General features: G+C 44.4%; 1 long non-coding RNA gene across 2 annotated transcripts; it reads left to right on the top strand.

The window, feature by feature from the left end:
• Positions 1 to 472: 472 nt before the first annotated feature.
• LOC126278514 (uncharacterized) lies at positions 473 to 22,734 on the top strand. 2 transcript variants are annotated; one of them, XR_007550715.1, is made up of 2 exons: positions 473 to 681; positions 21,687 to 22,734. It is a non-coding gene; the product is annotated as an uncharacterized LOC126278514 (long non-coding RNA). The 2 variants fall into 2 exon arrangements; XR_007550714.1 differs by lacking the exon at positions 473 to 681 and adding an exon at positions 762 to 966.
• The last annotated feature ends 1,245 nt before the right edge of the window (positions 22,735 to 23,979 follow it).

Here is a 23,979-nt window from a genome sequence, read left to right as displayed (position 1 = left end):
AAAGTGGCAGATATGATCTCTGACTCGTTTTACATACTTTATATCTTCAGTTAATAAATGACAAGTTGGTTGAAACCAGTATAGCCACTATTATTAACGACATGTGTGAATACTGGCTGAAAAAACTTTGTAGTTAAAATTTAAGTAATCACTAATGCTCTTTTCCAAGAGCGTGGCAAACGTAACGAAGTCTCTAAGTCCTCGTATTTCCGCTATCCATTGCAAGCTCTACGGGACGTGTTTACGGCTCTGAAAATAATCAAAGTATTATTGCCGGTTCACTAATGGTGAATCTCCAAAGCTGTGCCCACTTGTTTGCAGTGGCGAGATCTCGACTGCAGGCTTAGCGACTGAGTCAGGACGTAATCGACCTTGCAGGCAGCGAGGCGCAGACGGCAGCGGTCAGGCGTTCCTCGGCTGTTGGCCCTATGCCTAGCCACTTGGCACGCGAGGCTCACGTGCGTGCTAGCTCAGTACAGCAGGCTGAAGGCGGGCCGTTGTGAAGGGCAGGGCCAACGCGCGACGCCAGCGCCGGCTGCGGCCGCGCCGCGAAGCACTACTGTGCCCGCACTTGCCGCGGCCCGCGACCGCCTCGCGCGAGGCTAATAACCGTCCGCGAGAGGGACCAGGCTGCGCCGTTCCGCTCGCTTCCCGGACACTACGAAATTAGTCTTGCATTACGTGAGTAATCCCTACGGGAATTTTCGCTTACGGCTGGTTTTGTGTACGCTGCTTCGCTTATTTTAGGATGAGACGTCTTAATCTGTTTAGACTATCCGATCTTTTAATACGTAGGTTGCTATCGGTGCCTTGGGGTCTTTTGGGACTGGTAGTGGGGGTGACTGAGGGGAAGGAGGAGAAGAAAGGCGAGGTCCGAGAAAAGAACTGGTACTACCGGCGTTAGTGCAGTGTCGGCATATGTACAAGGCAACAGCCGCGGATGACTATTTGTGGCTTTCTCTACAGGTAATCTGGAAGCAACCGCTCACGTTAATTGCCGTAGCTGAGCTTCACTGGCTACATGTTTTAGCAAGCTGTCGTACGTTCAATTCACGTCGATGAGAAACTAAATACGCCAGTACTTACGAGTTAACTTTCTGACTGCTATCTGAAACTTGCCTCAGTATTAAGACAGAATGTCGTATAAAAGTAACGTCTACTTTAACGCGTTAGCAACTCCGCACGGGATATAGTGCTTTACTGAAAAACCCACCACGAGAAAGTGCTGTCCCATACTTCAATCCGTTACTTACTGAAATACTAAAGATATCTCCATTATTTTAAATGAACGCTTAAAAAGAGGCCTCGATAAGAAGGGAAACCACATTGCCAATACGTTCATTATTGAAATTTCATCTGTGCGAGTTGTGTTTGACCCGATAATAACTTTTACTTTTTCTTGTTTTCTAAATACATTAATGTACTTGTTCATTTCTCCAGAGTCCATAATGTACAGAAAGATATCTAGGTCTCCCTCCAAGTCCTCAATATTAAACGGCGATTTCGTGATGTTACGAACTTTCAGGGGCGATGGAAGCGGATAAATGTATCAATTTGAGATAAGGGACGCTGGTCCGTAAATCGCAGAGTCGAAAGTTATATGCGGAAATCTTTCTGATATCTCTGACAGTGGAATACACCTACCCGTAACAACGTTGCTAAGACTATAGAGTAGCAGCTTTCAGAGCTGGTAATGTGGACCAGCTGGCAGTGTGGACCAAAACAAGAAAAAAAGTCTAGTAACCATCGGCTTTAAAACGCATACCGTAAGAGCTATGAGGATTTGTTCAGTAGAAAGGATTTGTTTCAAAGTAGCGAAAATGAAAAAGTGTTCGTAGCTTTTAAGGTATGCATTTTAGAGCTCAAGTTTACTACACATTTTGTCCTTGTTTTGGTCCATACTGCCTCCTCTGACAGTTGCCTAGCCTACGATTTTAGCAACAAAGATGTCGGCACATGTATCCCACTGTCAGAGATAACAGAACGAGTTTTGCTTATAGCTTTCGACTCGATCGTTTACGGACCAAGTTCCCTACCTCATATTGGTATCATTCACCTCTTCCATGATCCCTGAAGGTTTATAACGTCACCTTCTATACAAAGGTGTAATATTCTTCAAAATTTAGAAAGCCCCATGTGGCACCAACGACCAGGGGTATTATACAGGTTAGTTATAATTAAACTTCCGCTACTTCAGCCATTGTTTATGGAAAACGGGTACCCACCATTATAGGAATGATGTCCATGATAAGCGCTACAGAATTCGCTTTGTCGGTAGAGTTAGTGCCATGATTTGCCGTTAGGCTCCCGTAGTGGTGCGGTGACGTAGGGTTGAAACAAAAACATCAGGATGCATTACAGCCGCAGGCTCTCAATATGAGTCTGGACAAGGTGAGCAGTGCTTTACTTGTAACACCGTTTTATCAAAACAAAAGCAATAGTGCTGCCGCTTTTCCCGAGTATCGACGCATTAAAGGAGTACGGACGGAGGTTCTCTTTCCGCACCGGGTTTGAAGAACATGATTATGAAGTTCGAATTAGCTCGGAGAGGCCGACGGCCAATTGCGCCACAAACTGTTGGAGAATTTACTGTTACCATGGCTGAGAACGCTGGACGCAATGTGAGATTTTCAAGCAGTGCATGAGCTGTGTCATGATAGCTGAACATTCTATAGTCCACCATTCGAACAGTGCTGCAAACTATTTTGAATGGTATCCGGGCTGCCGTGGACGCAGATAATGTCACATTGAGCACCGTTTGTAACCCGGAACGTAAAAATAGCACTCAGTTAACAAATGTTACACATTCACGTGGAAATTAAAAGTTGTACCTTTCAATAATTTATTCATTACTTCTCTTCCGCATGTCCTTACAAATGTTTCCACAAATTATCATTGTCCTGCGACCAACCGTTTTTCATGAGGGTCCTTGCAAGTAGCGAAATTTTATTATAACCACCCTGCACATCTTCATACTGCTCGTATTTGTTGTGTGACTAGGAAATCATATATCTGTATGTGAATCCAGCGTCATGCGTTGATAAAGATGTACTGCCCTCTCCCCCTTCCCCTACAAAAGAAACCCTATCAGTTCAAACTGGTTATTGTTTGGAACGTCCATTGTTAAAAAGTGGAGACGAAATATTGCTACCATAAAGTTCATACTGCTGGCTTCGTACGTAGGACTTCTAGCCTTGAGTCGATTGAGCTGTGCTCTCTTATAATGAAACTTAAAAGGTTGTCAAGATTAATAAATTTAACCTTCGTGCGATGTGTGTACGTTATACAATAGGAGAGAGCATGTCACATATAAATACCAATTTCTTTCCTTTATGGTCATTCATTGATCCGTATTTAATCAGGATTGACACACTATAGATAGAGGAAATCCGTAGGTCTGATAAAGGAAACGAGCGAGGAAACGACTTTCACTTTGTTTTAGGGAACCACACAGATGTAATCGTAGCCTCTTACAGTTACTTAGTTTAATGTCGCTGCTAAAGTTACTTTTCAGAAAGTCTTTTTTGCTTCAAGAAGCCGGCCGGTGTGGCCGAGCGGTTCCAGGCGCTACTGTCTGGAACCACGCGACCGCTAGTGTCGGAGGTCCGAATCCTGCCTCGGGCACGGATGTGCGTGATGTCCTTAGGTTAGTTAGGTTTAAGTAGTTACAAGTTCTAGGGGACTGATGACCACAGAAGTTAAGTCCCATAGTGCGCAGAGCCATAACACGCACAGGCAAATTATGAAACATATTTGGGTAACCTGTGGAAGTGAATACTGTATTTTTTGTATCAGTCTGAGTGAAACTGTGCCCTTCTTTCTGCAACACGTTTATTTTCATCGTAGACGATCACTGGTATTGCTTACTAGGCATGTAACAATAGTAAATGTGATATATGAAATTATGAAACAGTCTAGATCGCAAGGCACGCTTATTAAAAGGTGACCGCTTTCGATCACCACGAGATCATCTTCACACCTTCAACCATACCAATGGACAATGGCTGTGCCTGCAGCAGGAACCGCTGAATGACGATAGCCATGAGCAGTTGACTACTGTCATTCAGTGGTTCCTGCTCCAGGCACAGCACTGTCCATCAGTGTGGTTGGTGGTCTGAAGATAATGTGATGACCGAAACCCGTCACGTTTTAATAAGCGTGCCTCGCGAGATATGTAACATTCCAAATACTGAATTACGTTGTGATCGCCGACTTTCTCTAACAATGTTTTCAAAAATAATTGTGCTAGATTAAATACATGTTTATCTGTTACCATTATTGGAACGCTCTGCGATGCTAATATTGGAGCATTTGTCAAGTGTGTAAATAACGCTAGTTTCCTCGTTCCTTTCCAGGATCCGAGTGAAACTTATTAATAGTAGCAAAAGTATTCGAAATTACCATTATTTGTTGTCAAACCGAATAATTTCCTGGATAGTTAAAAACCGCTTACAGGTCTGATCGCTGTAACAAATTGCGTAACGGTGTGTTGCTAGTTGTTACAACAGTGTTGACATTTCTTCTACATACATCTCTGCCACACACTTCATACTCTTTTGCCATTACAGTGTTTTCCTCCTGCAGCGTCAGTTTCCACGTGTTCGAATCATAGTGCACAACCAACATGTCCTATCTTCAACTTAAATTCATGTCATTCCAAGCGTCCCATAATCGCCTTTCGATTCCGACAGACGTTTCGCGTTGCTAACCGATTTTCAAGTGGATCATGCAAAACACTGCAAATGTCAATTATTTATTCGTAAAAAAAGTTTTCTTCTGTAACAATCACCCGAATTACTGCCAGAGCAAGATGGTTTTCGAAAATAGATACTTAACATTTACAGTGCTTTCCATGACCCACTTGAAAATGTGCAAACAGCCTATGAGTAGTGAAATTTGGTTCGTCGTGGCTATAATTAGCTGTGGAACTCCTAAATAATGTGCAAAGAGATTCTAACAAACATTTGTAATTGACCTCACTCATAAACTATTTTTACCCGCCATTTCAGTAACTATCCGCTTAACACCTCCTTCAACGACAGTAAAATTCATGTCCTTCTAGATTCTGTGTACCGATTTTCCGCGGATATAATTTATTCTCACACTACTGCCCAAATATTATGTACAGCTCTAGCTCTGTGATTGACTCCATTATATTTATTATCGTGATGAACGCCTTCTTCTACGTAGTATTTACCCGTCTGCTCTTATGCTCTCGTTTCGTCTGCTTAGTTCATTTCCTAATGTGCAAATTCCTCTTTCTTCTCCTTACCGAACGTGAAATGTAGAAGTTTATGCGTACTCTCATTTTGAAACGTCAGTGTTACAGGGCTACTATAAGTGATTCATTCGTTTTTAGAGGTCTATATTTTCCAAATGCGACTGATACGAGAACAGTAAACTCAGCGTTCGTATTGTGCTCGCCTGTAGGCTTTACGAGCGCAGTACAACATGAAAAGGAAGAGATTTTGTATGTTGGAACTTGAGAGATGTTTATGAGTCATAACACTGCAGCGTGCATTCAGAAGGAAGTATGGAAAAGAATCACCATGTAAATAGAGCATTTTGAAGTTGGTATCGACAATTTATGGACACTGGTTACCTCTGTAAACAAACAGATGTGCCAGATGCAACCGTGGGGAGGCTGAGGGAAAGTTTAGTACATAGTCCAAAAAAATCAAAAGATCGTAGAAGCCACGAACTTGGAATATCGCAGTAAACTGTGTGGAACGTTTTGCGACGGCGCTTACATTTCATACCGTATCGTCTGCAGTTAGTGCAACAACTGAAAGCGGAAGATTATGGCGGGCGCCTATTGTTTTACATCACAATGCAGCAATCATTCGAGGACGAATATTTAGCCTCCAAAATGAATTTCAGCGACGAAGCAGCCTTCCATTTATATGGAAAGGTTAATCGCTACAGTGTGAGTGTGGGGCACTGAACAACCTCATGAACGAGATTCGCGGAAGATTATCTAGCTGTTTCATAGACGAAGCTGTACGGGCCGAGTTTCTTCTGTGAGAAGACTGTGACCCGAACCACTTACCTTGATAGGTTGCAGTTGTGGTTGTTTCCACAACTGATCGCTGATTCCAAGTATTTCATCTACCAACAAAAAGGGAACCCCGTCATTGGAGCACTGATGTTCGTCGCTACCTAAACAACGAACATCCGCATCGCTGGATTGGCCGTAGTAAAGAGGATGGTATGGCTCCCCCCCGTCGGAGGTTCGAGTCCTCCCTCGGGCATGGGTGTGTGTGTTGTCCTTAGAGTAGGTTAGTTTAAGTTAGATTAAGTAGTGTGTAAGCCTAGGGACCGATGACCTCAGCAGTTTGGTCGCATAGATCTTACCACGAATTTCCATTAAACTCCGCGTTTACGTACCCCACTGCCAAGAATGCTGGAACAGCTCAGAGAACGCATTGATGCTGCTGTGACGACCACTGACAAGCTGTTGCCACATGAGGTACGGGAGACCTTGACTACCGTTTAAAAGATCTAGTATCAACCAGTAGGATGTCATCTGCGAACTTACAGTAAATGTGAGTAATGAGGTGGTCGTTTGATTTCACTGGATCTACAGTCTTAATCAAAGATTTGGCTAACGCAACAGCAATGCACAAAAATTTCAGTATCTATCGTAGGACACAGGGATCAAAATAAACAAAATGTTATTGGAAGTAGAAATTTTGAATTCTGTTTTCACTCATTCCTTCACAAATAAAAATCAAGGCATATTTGCATCACTGCAGTAACAGCCGCGCGGTCTACGGCGTATTGTCACGGTCCACGAACGGTCTAAGGCGCTGCAGTCAGGGATTGTGCGGCTGGTCCCCGAGGGGGTTCGAGTCCTCCCTCGGGAATGGGTGTGTGTGTTTGTCCTTTGGATAGTTTAGATTAAGTAGTGTGTAAGTTTAGGGACTGATAACCTTAGCAGCTACGTCCCATAAGATTTCACACACATTTGAACATTTGTAACGGTCCGTTTGGCTCCCCCAGTCGGAGGTTCGAATTCTCCCTCGGGCATGGGTGTGTGTGTGTCGTCCTTAGCATTAGTTTAAGTAAAAAATAGGAAATTTGTGGTAAGATCCTACGGGACCAAACTGCTGAGGTCAACGGTACCCAGGGCTTACACACTACTTAATCTAGCTTAAACTAACTTACGCTAAGGACAACACACACACCCACGTCCAAGGGAGGACTCGAACATCCTGCGGGGGCAGCCGCGCGAACCGTGACGAGACGCCCGAGACCGCACGGCTACCCCGCGCGACTTAGTTTGTTAGATTAAGTAGTGTGTGAGCTTAAGAACCGATGACTTCAGCAGTTTGGTCCCATAACACCTTACCACGAATTTCCAGTTTTTTGTCCTAAAAAACCAGATCAAGTTTTTAATAGTTTGATATCAGACATTTTCTTAAAATGGTGTGGCACAATTTCCAAAAAGACAGTTTGTTGGAAAATATTGACACCAAGCAGTCAACAGCTTTGTGTGGTTAATTTGCAACAGAACGTCTTCTACCAAGCTCCGCCATACAATTTTAAGAATATACCTTAAACTGATACCAATACTAGCAAAGTTTAAAACAGCTAACTCTGAGCTACATCTGTATCTATTCATACACTATCTAACCAAAAGTACCCGGACGCATATTAGTGGACATTAATATTGGGTGTGTCCACTCTTCACCTTCATTACGACTTAGTTTGCTGGGGGCACTTTCAGTCAAATATCTCCCTGTCTGTGGAGGAATGGGAGCCCATCCTTCCTCCTGGATTCTGGAGCGAAATCGACGTTCTGACTCATCCCAAAGCTGTTCCATTGGCTTCAGACAGAGACTCTGGACAGACCAACCCATTTCAGAAGAATTATTGCCCACAAACCATTTTTTCAAAATGTTGCTTTATGACAGACCTTTGTCATACTGATAAAATCAGCCATCGTCTCTGAACTGTCCCTCTGCTGTACAATCACGGTGCTGTAAAAGGTGTTATCATCGATCCTTGCTTAGCATTTTCTTAAGCACAACAAGGGGACCACAACCTAACCTCAAAAATACCCCTATACAAAATCATCTCCTCTATACTTCACTGTCGGCACTACACACTACGGCACATCACGTTCTCCAGGCATTCGTCAGACCATTCAATCGGATTGTCAGAGGCTCCAGCGTGATTCTTCACTCCAAGTCACTCACTTCCAGTCAACGACTGCGGAGTAGCGTCTTCACACCACCTCATCTGTCATAAATGGCTGCATAAATGCGTGGGTAATGAGAATCTTAAACCATTGTATCCCATTCTTTTCCTACGCACATTCATTGAGCCAGCGGAATGCTGGTAGCGCTGTGGAACTCATGTGGAGGATGGTTTCATGGGATTGTTTACGACTCTTTGCAGTCCTCTACGGTCTCTGTCCATCAGTACATAAGGCCTGTTGCTCCTTCACGTTTCCATTTCACAATCACGCCACCAACAATAGACTTGGGCAACTTTAGAAGGGTTTTAAATGTCCCTGATGAATCTATTACGCAGGTGACGTCCAATAACTAGTCTACATTCGAAATCACTGATCTGCTGTTACAGTTTCCCCGCCGACAAGACGGTACTCCCAGCTCCTTTCGTACTGGTGGGTCCGCCTACATCTAATAGTCAATTGCGCACTACATAGGGGTGTCCGTTTACTTTTAATCAAAAAGTATATGTATTCGCAAGCGACCATTCGGTGTTTGGCAGAGGCTACTTTCAGCACCAATATGAGTTCCTGTCTTTTCTGTTCCATTGGCGCGCGGGATTAGCAGAGCGGTCCAGGGCACTCCAGTCATGGACTATGCGGCTGGTCCCGGCGGTGGTCCGAGTCCTCCCTCGGGCATGGGTGTCTGTGTGTGTGTGTGTGTGTGTGTTTGTCCTTGGGATAATTTAGGTTACGTAGTGTGTAAGGTTAGAGACCGATGACCTTAACAGTTAAGTCCCATAAGATTTCACACACATTTTGTTCCATTGGCGAATGGTGCACAGGAACAACGAATTCCCTGATTTTCCCCATTACCTTCACTACGTGAAATGAACGTAGAGGAAGTAATGTGTTGTTTTCTTGATTGTTTGATTTGGGGGAGGGAACCAAACAGCGACATTATCGGTCCAATCGAATTAGGGAAGGACTGGGAAGGAAGTCGGCCGTGCCCTTTCTAAGGAACCATCTCGACATTTGCCTGAAGCGTTTTATGAAAATCACGGCAAATCTGAATCAGAACGGCCGGACGCGGGGTTGAACTGTCGTCCTCCCAAATGCCAGTCAATTGTGCTAACTACTGCGCCACCTCGCTCGATATTAATATGTTGCCCGTCTCCTCACAGAGCATACGCTCTTGGAATATATAGGTCTCCGTGATGCACAACACTATTCTTACAGAATCTGGCACTGATCTGAACGTGGCTCTTAACTAAACAAACCCGTGACGAAACGTGCTGCTCCTTGCGATAATTCGCTTGGGGAATTTAGCTCTAAAGCAGGCCTACCGATCTTCCGTGCGTCCACGAGACGAGACTGAGACAGAAGTTACTTCTCTCCGTGTAGGGATAGTTTTGGGACAGGTTTATTTTAAGACAACGCATTTCAAACTATAATTATTGGTGATCACTAAGATGGCGGTGACTCTGCTTTGAAGAAGTACGCCACGAGCTTTGGGAAACGTTCCTGGAGGACAGTTGGCGATTACGACCAGCCAGGTAACGGCAACCTAATAGATATGGAGGGTTCCTACGGAACTCTCTGGCAAGGCACATAGTTTTGTGTAGGAACGACCATTTAGGGTGGCAGTGGAAAATAGTGACTAACCTGACAGTCTGCTGCTCTCTTGCTGGGACCAAGCTCTTAAGTACGACCCAGCTGGGTCACCCAGTCTCACTTTTGTCGGTGGTTTGCCGTAGGCAACACGTAGCGTCAAGGTGTAATACCACATCCTCTTCGTCTTTTGTATCACCACTACGAATCACACTGGGCACCGGTCTCAGGCTAAGGAGCACTACTCTAGAACCAGCCGGAAGAATACGATTATGCAAGCTACCAGTTTTTTTTGTCTGATTTACATTTCATTAGCATTGTTCCAATGAATTTCTACTGGTATCTGCTTTCAGCATAACTACACTACTCAAAAGAATTAGGGGAGGTCGTGTGCCTGCGCCTGGTGTGTTAAATCTTTTCAGATAACAGGCGGTACCTATGGTATTATTGCATAGTCCGAGAGCTTCGCTTTCAACAACTAGACATTCATCGTCTATCGGCTGTATTATGCAGTACAGTGTCAGATGACGCACAGAAGGAAGTGTGTACCGGGAAACCAGTGTTCTCTAGTGAGGTACATAGGCGCCACTTGTCAGTTGTGGATATTGTATCCAAGTACATGCCATGCGACGTCTTAATCAAGTGCAAGTTGCGAGGGCAGTCTGTTTGATCTAAGAATGGACTTCTGTTGCTGCAGATGCCACTCTCTCTCCATCTGTCATCCACAGGTTGTGGACATGCCACAGGGAGACAGGTCGGTATACAAGGCTAATTGGACAAGGTCGCCGACACATGACAGTCCCACCTGAAGACCGATATCTGGCTATCTCTGCGTTGCAGCGTCGTAAGGCTACCGCCACAGCACTGCAGTACGATCTGAGAAAAATCGCTGGAGCCGTAGTGGCGGATCAGACTGTAAGGATCAGGTTACGAGAATGGACCTTACGACCCAGACGTCCTGTTAGAGTATCCCACCTGACGCTACATCATCTCGCAGCTCAGCTTCAGTTCTGCCATTTACATATCAACTGGCAACTTAGTCACAGGTGAAACATGTTATTCACAGAACGGTCCACATTTCCTCCTACGCAAGGTGAAGGTCATACTCTGTAGGAATCAACATGGATTCCGGAAACAGCGATCGTGTGAGACCCAACTCGCTTTATTTGTTCATGAGACCCAGAGAATATTAAATACAGGCTCCCAGGTAGATGCCATTTTCCTTGACTTCCGGAAGGCGTTCGCTACAGTTCCGCACTGTCGCCTGACAAAGTAAGAGCCTACGGAATATCAGACCAGCTGTGTGACTGGATTGAAGAGTTTTTAGCAAACAGAACACAGCATGTTGTTGTCAACGGAGAGACATCTACAGAGGTTAAAGTAACCTCTGGCGTGCCACAGGAGAGTGTTATGGGACCATTGCTTTTCACAATATATATAAATGACCTAGTAGAAAGTGTCAGAAATTCCATGTTGCTTTTAGCGGATGATGCTGTAGTACACAGAGAAGTTGCAGCATTAGAAAATTGCAGTGAAATGCAGGAAGATCTGCAGCGGATAGGCAGTTGGTGCAGGGAGTGGCAACTGACCCTTAACGTAGACAAATGTAATGTATTGCGAATACATAGAAAGAAGGATCCTTTATTGTATGATTATATGATAGCGGCTACTTCTGTAAGATATCTGGGAGTATGCGTACGGAACGATTTGAAGTGGAATGATCATATAAAATTAATTGTTGGTAAGTCGGGTGCCAGGTTGAGATTCATTGGGAGAGTCCTTAGAAAATGTAGTCCATCAACAAAGGAGATGGCTTACAAAACACTCGTTCGACCTATACTTGAGTATTGCTTATCAGTGTGGGATCCCTACTAGATAGGGTTGACAGAGGAGATAGAGAAGATTAAAGAAGAGTGGCGTGTTTCGTCACAGGGTTATTTAGTAAGCGTGATAGCGTTACGGAGATGATTAGCAAACTCAAGTGGCAGACTCTGCAAAGAGAGGCGCTCTGCATCGCGGCGTAGCTTGCTGTCCAGGTTTCGAGAGGGTGCGTTTCTGGATGAGGTATCGAATATATTGTTTCCCCCTACTTATACCTCCCGAGGAGATCACGAATGTAAAATTAGAGAGATTCGAGCGCACACGGAGGCTTTCCGGCAGTTGTTCTTCCCGCGAACATACGCGACTGGAACAGGAAAGGGAGGCAATGACAGTGCCACTTAAAATGCCCTCCGCCACACACCGTTGGATGGCTTGCGGAGTATAAGGGTAGGTGTAGATGGTCGTGTTCGTGCGAAGACTCTTTAGTGAGTGGCACCTACCAAACGGTTTTCAGGAGATCGATAGATTCGGCCAAGGTTTTGTGACAGCGTGGTAAGGCGTCAGTGTTGACAGCTTTACGAATCTTATTGTTGTCCACGGTGGCCTTACCGCCCGGCAGTACATCGACCAGGTCCCGTTGGACCGCGTGGTGGCTGCTGTATGCGATGGTGGCAATGAATCCCTTCTGATACTAGGGCCCATCTAGCGCGCGTCACCAGGAATTTCTTTGTGAACCCTGGACACTGAAGAAGCAGCGAGTCGCGACCTAAACCCTATCGAGCCTGTGTGGAACATGCTTCACGGACGTGTTCGTAGTCACCCTGTTCCACCGCAGACTCGCCAAGAACCCTCATTGATAACGGGAGACGGCTACCATAGGGTGACCTTGGCAAACATAAGGTGCATGCCACGTGGCGTTAGGAAGTGATAAACGCTTGCAGAGGGCGTACACGTCATCGATGTCCAATGAAAGGCACCCAGGATGACGGGATGAATAATTGTTCTCACTTTGTTTTCTACATCTTGAGGACAATACAGTTCTTTTTAAGTAAATGAACGATAATGGAATAACGTTTTGTTGCGTGCCTAATTTGTGAAACATAAAGATATAGAACTTCCTGGTAGATTAAAACTGTGTGCTGGATCGGGATTCGAACTCAGGACCTTTGCATTTCTCAGGAAAGTGCCCTACCGACTTTTTTATATATATATTTTGTTCGGTACTAGTTTCATTTGGTCTGGGTCGACGTCACCTGACATCCGTTCAACTACATCGTTGATGCCTTTACTCAGATTTTTTATTACAGAGGACAATCGGCCCTCTAACCGAACACGCTGAGCTACCGTGCCGGCTACGGCTGAGTTACCCAAGAATGACACAGGACACGACCTTATAGCTTTACGTGCGCCAGTACCTCGTCTCCTACCTTATAAACTTCAAAGAAGCTCTCCTGTGAAACTTGTAGAACTAACACTCGTGGAAGAAAGGACATTGCGGAGACTTGGCTTAGCCACAGCTTAGGGGATTTCCAGAATGAAATTTTCACTCTGCAGTGGAGTCTCTCGAGTTCGAGTCTCGGTCCGACACACAGTTTTAATCTGCCAGGAAGTGAAAATTTGATTCTATGAAGGTATAGCTTGATAAATTACCCACTCCTCAATTATGGCAGTGGAGTATGGCAGAGGCCTAGAGTTATGTTCCCCTAATTCTTCCCCGCAGCGTAGCTTATTGTGATCATTACACTTCCGATGTTATCCAGCACACCATGTACACTACTGGCCTTTAAACTTGCTACACCAAGAAGAAATGCAGATGATAAACGAGTATTCATTGCACAAATACATTATACTAGAACTGACATGTGATTACATTTTTACGCAATTTGGGTGCATAGATCCTGAGAAATAAGTACCCAGAACAACCACCTCTGATACGTTTGTCTGGCATGTATAGGTACAGCTGCCCACGCACCTTCAAGACGATACCACAGTTCATCAAGAGTAGTGACTGGCATATTGTGACGAGCCAGTTGCTCGGCCACCATTGACCAAACGTTTTCATTTGGTGAGAGATCTGGAGAATGTGCTTGTCAGGGCAGCAGTCGAACATTTTCTGTATCCATCAAGGTCCCTACAGGACCTGCAACATAAGGTCGTGCATTATCCAGCTGAAATGTAGGTTTCGCAGGGGTAGAATGAAGGGTAGAGCCATGGGTCGTAACACATCTGAAATGTAACATCCACTGTTCAAAGTGCCGCAATGCGAACAAGAGGTGACAGAGACGTGTAACCAATGGCACCCCATATCATCACGCCGGGTGATACGCCAGTATGGCGAAGACGAATACACGCTTCCAATCCGCGTTCACCGGGATGTCGCCAAACACGGATGCGACCATCATGATGCTGTAAACAGAACCTGGATTCATCCGTAAAAATGAAGTTTTGCCATTCGTGCACCGAGGTTCGTTACTGAGTACACCTTCGCAGACGCTCCTGTCTGTGATGCAACGTCAAGGGTAACCGCAGCTGATAGTCCATGCTGCAAACATCGTCGAACTGTTTGTGCAGATGGTTGTTGTCTTGCAGACGTACCCATCTGTTGACTTAGGGATCGAGACGTGGCTGCACGATCCGTTACAGCCATGGGGATAAGATGACTGTCATCTCGAGTGATAAGAGGCCATTGGGATCCAGCACGACGTTCCATATTACCCTTCTTAGCCCACCGATTTCATATTCTGCTAACAGTCATTGGATCTCGACCAACGCGAGCAGCAATGTCGCGATACGATAGTCCACAATCGCGATAGGCTACAATCCTACCTTTATCAAAGTCGGAAACGTGATGGTACGCATTTCTCCTCCTTACACGAGCCATCACAACAACGTTTCACCAGGCAACGCCGATCAACTGCCTTTTGTGTATGAGAAATCGGTTGGAAACTCTCCTCATGTCAGCACGTTGTAGGTGTCGCCACCGGCGCCAGCCTTGTGAGAATGCTCCGAACAGCGAACCATTGCATATCACAGCATCTTCTTCCTGACGGTTAAATTTCGAGTCTATAGCACGTAATCTTCGTGGTGTAACAATTTTATTGGCCAGTAGTGTAGTTTCTTGCGCAATGTTGTTGCCCACCGTTTTCTGCCACAATCTGAAATCAAGAAAAAGCATGTTCTGCTACAGATTGGAGTATTTTGGCGGTCACGTTAAGAATACGCTGCGGAATGCGTGCCTTCAATACAGTTACGTTTGTAATTGGAGCATTGAACAAATCATCACATGAATTAAGGTCAGGTGATACGAACAGCCAAGCTGTAGGATGATGGCGGGTGATAATTCTAGCATTTCCGAAATACCTCTGCAGCAGCGGCTTCACTGGCTGGCGATGTGATCCTACCCACTCAACTACTCTGTTGAAGGGTTGGAATGAGTGCTTCAACTGATGGATAGAGAGTCGTTAATTTTCACGATATACAGGGTCGTCATTGGCATGGGACCAGCCGTCTAATAAAAAAAAAAAGGTATATACGGGAGGGGCGATGGTACCAATATGGCCTCCCATTTTGGACGCCGCCCTGTTGGACGCAGCTCGTAATTTTGAAATGGAAAGAAGGGGTCCTATGATGTTCCAAGCATAAAATTACGTGAGGTAAACAATAATGCCTTTCATTCCTGCATAGCGTTATACAAGGTGTCCATAAACAAAGTTATAGTTTCAAAACGCTCGAGAAAAAGAAACACTTTTCAGAATGTCGTAAAAATTTGAACAGGCGGAAACGTCTTGGAAAAGTTAACGAAAATTCTACATCTACATCTATATCCATACTCCGCAAGCCACCTGACGGTGTGTGGCGGAGGGTACCTTTAGTACCGACATCCGTTCTCCTTTCTATTCCGGTCTAATCCTTCTGAATTTCTTTTGAAGCGCATTGTGGCAAAAGGGAGGAAACCAGTCTGGCGAAGATGTGGCCACAGTACTGCAGGAAGGGTCGAGCGGTGGTGTGCAAATATGAAGTGCACTGGAAACTGTAGGAACGTTGGACATGACCTACGAAACATCCTGCAATTCCATCCACAGAAAATCACCCATCTTCAAGAGATGTTTGCTGCTGTCCTGTCGGAAAGACAGATGTGAGCTTTTGAATTGAAATTTGACCATAAGATGACACTGTAAGCCTCAGAACATGCACCCCAACAAACGCACGGCACACGGCTGTTCCTCAGATTACGTACGAGGCGCCCAACGTCACTGTCTTCATGGAGGGTAGCGTTCTGCTGGTAAAGCTGTTTCACAAGAATAGTGACCGAGCGGCAATAGACTTTGTAACGGAACATATTAAAGGCTTTGCTTTACAGAAGTATGCGCTACCCTCCAAATTCAACCAGTTTAACAAGTATTTATGATTATAGAAAAGTTATTGTGTGTGTAAACAATGATTGCATAATATGTCTCCATAAACAGTCAACCCATTAAATTATACTGAATAACTGGCCCACACAAAAGTTAATATCACTTGATCACTGATACAGCAAATTAAGATGGCCATCAGAGTAATAAATATTTGAAGTTTACATATTTGTTGGTTTCGCTCGTTCTTTATCATCAAAAGCACACAAAAAACACGGGACCTAATCTTTTTAACCCTAGACAACCAGATTTAGAGCCAGCATCAGCATCGAGACACAGCAGCGATCCAGCAAGCAGGAGCGATTACTACAATGCATTTTATTGGCGCCAACCTAACATCAAGTGCTAACACGCTCCGTAAATGCGAGTGAAATAGTGCGATTACAGCAATTAGCAATATCTACGACTAGGCGACCATTACAACTTGCAGAAGTTCTGGACGAAAAAAGAGAGTGGTCCGATGTCTGCTTAGGGTCTTGACAAAATGGCTACAAAATTCGAAAAGACTATTTCTTTTGAAGCGCAATGTGGCAGAGGGAGGAAACCATTCTGGCGAAGATGTGGCCACAGTACTGCAGGAAGGGTCGAGCCGTGGTGTGCAAATATGAAGTGCACTGGGAACTGTAGGAACGTTGGACATGCCTGCGAGCACGGAACATAAGATCCTACGACACATCCTGCAATTCCGTCCATAGAAAATCACCCATCTTCAGGAGACGTTTCCTGCTGTCGGAAAGACACATGTTCGTTCTTGAAATTCTTGCCCCGTAGAGAGTGGACAATGAACGGACATTGAACATTCTGTGGACGGATGAAGCCCATTTCCATCTAAAACACATGCCAATAATAGGAAGATTTGCAGAGTTAGGGCAACGGAAAATCCGCACGCACATCATCCAGTACCACTTCATTCTGCAAAGAGGACTTTATGGTACTGGTCGACGGTATCATGTATGCTAGTGCCGTATTTTTGCGAGGAGATGAGTCCTGCGGCTCCTGTTACCTTTCTTTTTGAATTTTTTAATCAATTTCTCATGTCTACTGCCGCACAGTCAACTTTGTTGTATAACAGCTTTACCAGCAACCAGCGATTCTTGATGGAGACAGCCAGTCACGTTGGACGTCTCGGACGCAATCTGAGGAATAGCCATGTGACTCGCGTTTGCTGGGGTGCGTGTTCTGACGGTTACAGCGCCGTCTAAAGGCGAAATTTTCGTTAATTTTTGTATTCCCCTGCGTCAGTGACATGTTGTTCAAATTTGGCGTCATTGTGAACAATGGTTCTCTCTCTACATATTTTGAAACTGGAACTTCAAGTATGGACACCTTGTGAAAGTCTATGGAGAGTTGGAAGACATCGTTCTTTCTCTTGTGTAATTTTGTTTGGTATGACAGAGGACCTCTTCTTTCCATTTGAAAATTAAGAGTTGCATCCAAAACGGCGGCGTCCCAAATAGGACGCCATGTTGGTACCATAGCCTCCCAGGTTTTCCCTGTCTCATACTGTTTAGATTTAAATTCCTGTTCATCACCTGATTTTGATTAACGGCTGGTCCCCTGCCTATAGACCACCTTGTGTATCGTGAACATGAACAGCCCTATAACAGTCTGTTACGGTACAACCAGAAGTTACCTCTTCATTTGACAAAGACGATGTATTGACTTCTACATCAAAGGTAGTTCTGACTCCAGTCACAAAGCTGGTCTACTGTAGTATCCTATTAGCGGATAGTGGGAAACTTGTGCTATACTGAAGTCAAGAAATCGAAGCCATGGAACACAGCACCAAGCAAGGTTCCATTATCTACTGACATCTGGTTCTCATACATTAATACAGCGAGCTAATCTCACAAGACCAATGTTTAGGGAATCCGTGCTTGTCACTAGAGAAGTAGTTTACTTTCTCCATCACGACGACAAGTGCAGTCTGCCGACAATTAGCATTTATGTAAATCGCCTGTTACTCATAACACTCCGCTACTACTCACGAACAGTTTCCAGCGTTTAGAGCAGAATTCATGTCACACCCGTGTACGAAAGGACTCCTGAGCTATGTCCGCAGAACTACCGCACTATACCACTCACACCTTCAATGAACACAACAGCCGTCTACATAGCATCCAACATGCTTTCTAAAAACACCGAACTAGCGCTCCTGACATATCACAAGAGCTGTGGAAAACGCAGACCAGGTGGACTCCATGTTTAAATCTCTTTCAAAGGCTTTATAGTCAGTATGTTATCCGATATGCTCGTATAGCGTAACGCGTATTGCGCAGCACACTAACTTGTTAAGACACAAAGGAATTAGAATGTCCAAATGTGTGTGAATTCCTAAGGGACCAAATTGCTGAGGCCATCGGTCGCTAGGCTTACACACTACTTAAACTAACTTAAGCTAACTTACTCTAAGAACCACGCACACCCATGCCCGAGGGAGGACTCGAACCTCCGGCAGGAGGAGCAGCGGAATCCGTGACATGGCGCCAGAAACCGCGCGGCCACACCGCACGGCATGAGGAATTAGACATTAGCTGCCAGTAGGCATTGATTTAAATCAATGGTACAAGTTGGAAATTTGTTCCGTAGAGGGATTCAAAGCCGGGTCTCCTGCTTAACAGATAGATGCGCTGACCACTATACCATCCGGACACAGTGGTCACCGCCACTGCAAGTACTAACCTAACGCCTCCCGTCACACCCAAATTCTCAGTTTTATACCACGCACTACTGACGTAGAACCCCTGCTCATTAGCCTCATTACGCGAAGTACCTCGCCGATTCCCGTAAGTGTTCGAGCTTGGTGTGCATCTGCACTGAAGGCATCGTGGGCCGTCATCGCCTTCATTAAATATGTTTACGTGGTGTCTGTTTTTTCGGGCATGTTCTAAAGAACAGACGCCTCTTGCAAGACACGGAGGTGAGCCAGATCCTCATCGAATTCGTGCGTCAGGTTAACAATGTTGGGCTGACATACTGGCAACGGTCGTTTAGGCAGATGCTGAGCTGGCCGCCAAGTTCTGTGTCAGAGACCACGATACACAAACATTTAAGATACGATAACAAATGGTTCAAATGTCTCTGAGCACTATGGGACTTATCTTCTAAGGTCATCAGTCCCCTAGAACTTAGAACTACTTAAACCTAACTAACCTAAGGACATCACACACATCCATGCATGAGGCAGGATTCGAACCTGCGACCGTACCTGTCGCGCGGTTCCAGAGTGTAGCGTATAGAACCGCTCAGCCACTCCAGCCGGCGATACGATAACACACAGAATAAAGTTTACTTGGATTTACAGACAAGTGGCGCACATGACTTAGGTTAACTTTACGCTAAGGAGACAAAGAAGATATTCTGTATTTTGTTGTACTACCACCACAGGAAATACTATCATACGTAACATTTAACCACGTTTACGCAGTGGATGAGGACACTTCGATACGCAGACACTCGTCGCTTGTCCTGTACGGTGATGACACCGAAACGATGTTGGAAGCGTTCTAAGGAAGAGTGAGAGTACCACAACTGCCCTCCTACATAACCTAATACACTAAGGTGGCAGATGTGATATGCACATGTACAGATGGGGGTAATATTGTGTACTCATGGTGTAAAAGGGCAGAGTATTGGCGGAGCTGTCATTTGTACTCAGGCGATTCATGTGGAAAGGTTTTCGACATGATTACGGTTCAAGAGTGTGCCTAGAGTGCCAAATTGCAGGCATTGCCTCTCACCTCGGATAACGCAGCGGCCGACCGCCTTCACTTAACGACCGAAAGCAGCAGTGTTTGTGTAGAGTTGTCTCAGCTAAAAGACAAGCTACACGGCTTGGAATAACCGCATAAAAGAATGTGGGCCATACGACGAACTTATCCATTAGAACAGTGAGACGAAATTTAGCGTCATTGGGTTATGGCAGAAGACATCCAACGCGAGTGCCTTTGCTGACAGCATGACATTGCCTGCAGCGCCTCTCCTAGGCTAATGACCGTATCGGTCAGACAAGTCCCGATTTCAATCGGCAAGAGCCGATGGTAGGGCTAGAGCAGTAGTGGGACTACCTGTGTGCTACCTCACATTCCATTGTTGCCCAATTTATTCAAGATGGCGGCGATGACGCCATCCAAAATGGCGTCGTGCAAACTTGACAACAGTGTATGACGTCATCCAAGATGGCGGATTTTGACGGGAATTTTGAATTTTGGCGGGAAAATAGGTCAATTGGGCTACCTCCACTAACCTAACCCTCCAGAAAAAAATTGGCGGGAAATTCAAATTCAAGCAGGATAGTGCCTCACACCACGAAAATGGCAGGAAAATAGACCAATTGGGTTATGTCCACTAACCTAACCCCCCACCCCCTAGATAATGGCGGGAAGTTTAAACTCCAACAGGATAATGTCTCGAAAACTGCACTTGCCTTAATTATTACCATTTATTGTCATCTATTATAATTATTCATTATCATATATTATTATTATTATTATTATTTATACCATGCACGTGTGTTCACTACAAGGTCCAGAGTCCAACCGTGTTAGTTCATACCCCTGCCGCCAGAGAGCACCGCTATGACGTTATTCAAGATGGCGGCTTTGCTGGGAAGAATGCCAATTCGGCCACATCCACTCAACTACTCTTATGAACTTAAATTCTCCTCCACATTCAGTCTTTGCTTAACTGTCATTTTAAAACCTTCACCATGTGTTCGATCATTGAGACGAATGTGGGCGATGGAGCAGCTTTCAATAGTTGCATTACATGTAGACTTTGAACAGAGGATTCTAGTCACACATCACTACATCAGGTATGGAAGAGTATGATAATGGATGAGTGTCAGGAGAATAAGCATAAGAATTCTGATCAACAGATTTCGACAGTGCAGAGGGATGGAGCCAGGATGCATCTCGTAACCAGCACATGGTCATGCACATCTGCAAACTGCAGACATATTCACCATCAAGCATTCACTCTCCCAAAACGCAAGAGACATCCAGTTGATGTCAATTCTTTTCGGTCGAAGCATATGCGTATACTCCATATATACCATTGAAGAGCATCCTGCAGAATGTGTTCTACCGATGAGTTATTGGTGTTTGATTGCAATGAGTTTAACATTAGTGTAGTTTGCAAGCATACAGTCGAGAACTGCTCCCATAGCCTCCTACATGTGGAATAGAAGCGCTCATTAATGCTGTAACATATGGACAAGAACAAGAATTCCGTCCTCCAAATAAATTCTTTGCAGCGAGATGCTTTTAAAATGCATTATCCATCTCATGGAAACATCAGCTACTGTTAGAACTGTCAGCCTTCTCTAAAGCCTACATATAAGCTCCCAGCCCGCAAGAGACGACTGCCTCCGATCCAGCAGAGCAACGAATGATCTAATTCATGAGTTCTCCGCTAGAGGGCACTTCGAGAGGTCACGTGTTGGCGTCATTCAGCCAATAGGAACACAGCAGCATGATGACATAGTTGGCTTCTATATTAGGAGCACTCAGCAGCTCTTCGATCTATTTTCCACTCAGTCACCATCACAGCAGAATTGGAGGAGGAAGCAGCAGAAAACTAAATCCAAAAATTATTATCATTACTATTATTATTATTTCTCTATCAACATCACATTATTCTTATCATTATTCATCTTTGTCCTGCAGCAGCTGCACCTGTGACATCAGCATCAGCAGGCCCCAACCTGTCCTGATCCACACATGTGAATGCCTCGGACTCGTCCGCGGAGGATCCTGCAGTGCAGCTTCTCGGAATGCTGGAGCAGGATAGCGATGTGTTAACGTCAGTGCCAGAGGCTGTACTTGACGGGGCTTCACAGTACTGGGTTCCTTCATACTCACCATCCACTGATCATCTCACAAGAGACGTGCCGCCATCAGTGCAAGAACAACTGGCTAACCACACTGGTGTGGATGTCATAGATGAGAAGATACCGACTGCCAGTGCACCTCAACCTTTACTATTCGCCTCAAGCTATGTGTTAACAGTTAGTGATTCAAAGGGTATCCATGTAGGACTTGAAGTTTCATAATGTGGTAGCCTGTCAACTGTGTTAGTGCTAGAAATTGTGCTTAAAAATATTCAAGTGAAATTTTCTGACTACGAGTGGGATGAACTGTGTCGTTTAAAAACACACATCAAGAATCATATGACTACCGGATATTTGTTGTCTCACTCATACCAGGACATGTACTGCCGCAGTCAGGCTGTGAGTATTCTATCAATGTATGATAATGCTACACTAAAAGTTAAAAGTGCTTACGGTTATAGTATTTTCATGCAGCACCCCACTGTTGATAACTAGTTCAATTGAGAAATGGCTGCAACAAGTATGGTAGATGGTGCCCATATGTTTAATGTGACATCATTAACTGGCTTCACACATGTAGCATCCACATAGATAATATAGAACATTGTTTTAGTATGTGTATAAAACCAGTGCCCAAGTCTTATGCTATTCCTCAAATAAGTGTTGAAAATGTCGAACTCAAATTTATTGATTGAATACCAGACTATTGCAATTCACCGATAACATTACGAGATATATGTGCTGAATTTTAAGCGTACTAGAAGCAGCTATTTTCCAAGTAATGTACTTCTGCTGCACCATTTAAAAAAGAATCAAGCAATTTTTTCTCATGCTGATCATATTTGTAAATCATTTTATAAATAAATATATTTATAATCTTAAAATTGTGTTTGTGTTTTTATTTGTCGAGACAAAATGTCACCTATCTTAATTTATATGGCAACCTTCAAATATATGACTTTTAGTTCATTATATCATGTAGCCGTTGTAACTCAGTTGGTAAGGTGACTGTGCTATAGGGGTCACACACACATATTGTTTACCATATAAAAGCCTATTGCACCCCTGGACCTAGCACAGTAGGTCACAGTAGGTATCATAGCAGGGAAGGTGAAATACCCTTGCCGCAAGGACTTTTTTGTAGGTGACTGGTCCTGTGATGATGACCAAGACAAGAAGACCAACAAGAATGGAGCACTCCTCCCTGACAGCATATGAGCTATAATTGTGGGTCCATCCAACTGTGGTAAGACAAATGTCCTCATGGCTCTGCTAACGCACATAGAAGGAGTCTGCTTCGATCACCTTTTCGTCTTCTCCAAAACACTCTTTCAACCCAAGTACCAGTGACTGAAGAAAATATTAGATGGAGTAGATGGTGTAACATACAGAGCCTTCAGTGAAAGCGACAACATCCCCCCACCTGAACAGGTGAAGCCTAACACCGTCTTCGTATTTGATGATGTAGCTATTAAAAAGTTCTATAAATATTTCTGCTTTGGCTGTCATATGGGTGTTGATGTATTTTATCTGAGTCAGACGAATTCCAGGATCCCAAAACATTAGTTGAGGGATAACACCAACATAATTATAGCCTTCAAACAAGACAATCTCAATTTAAAGCACATTTACCATGCTCACATAGGCACTGACATGTCATACAATGAATTTGTAAAGATATGTGCTGATTGTTGGAACCACTCAGAGTATGGGTTTCTTGTTATTGATAAAACTCACAAACTGAATAACAGTAGGTATGCTCAAAGAAAAGAAGCATGTCAGGATCAGTCAATAATTCGATGCTACATTTCGTTTTCTTGAGCATTAAATCCACAAGCAAGCACATGTCTGTGTCCATGTAAAGCCATGCATACTCTCCTAAACTGGAAATATTGAGTTCCCACCAGACATTCCCGCCATGCTCATACTCTGCATTAGTTATGGCGTCGCCTGTGAGGTTGCTGGAGAATGCAGTTATGTCGGGTAGCCTGGTTTTGTTGAGTTTGGCCATACTATCCACATGATCGTATAGGAAAACCCCCTTCCTAGTCGTAAGTTGAAACTATTCCTCGTCAGGAAATGCAGCTCGAGTGATATTTATAGCCCCCAGAGGTAGAGTCTCAACAAGT

The sequence above is a fragment of the Schistocerca gregaria genome, chromosome 6 (assembly GCF_023897955.1).
Source record: "Schistocerca gregaria isolate iqSchGreg1 chromosome 6, iqSchGreg1.2, whole genome shotgun sequence".
In the NCBI taxonomy this organism is placed as follows: Eukaryota; Metazoa; Arthropoda; class Insecta; order Orthoptera; family Acrididae; genus Schistocerca; species Schistocerca gregaria.
This window is presented reverse-complemented; position numbering and strand designations above follow the sequence as displayed.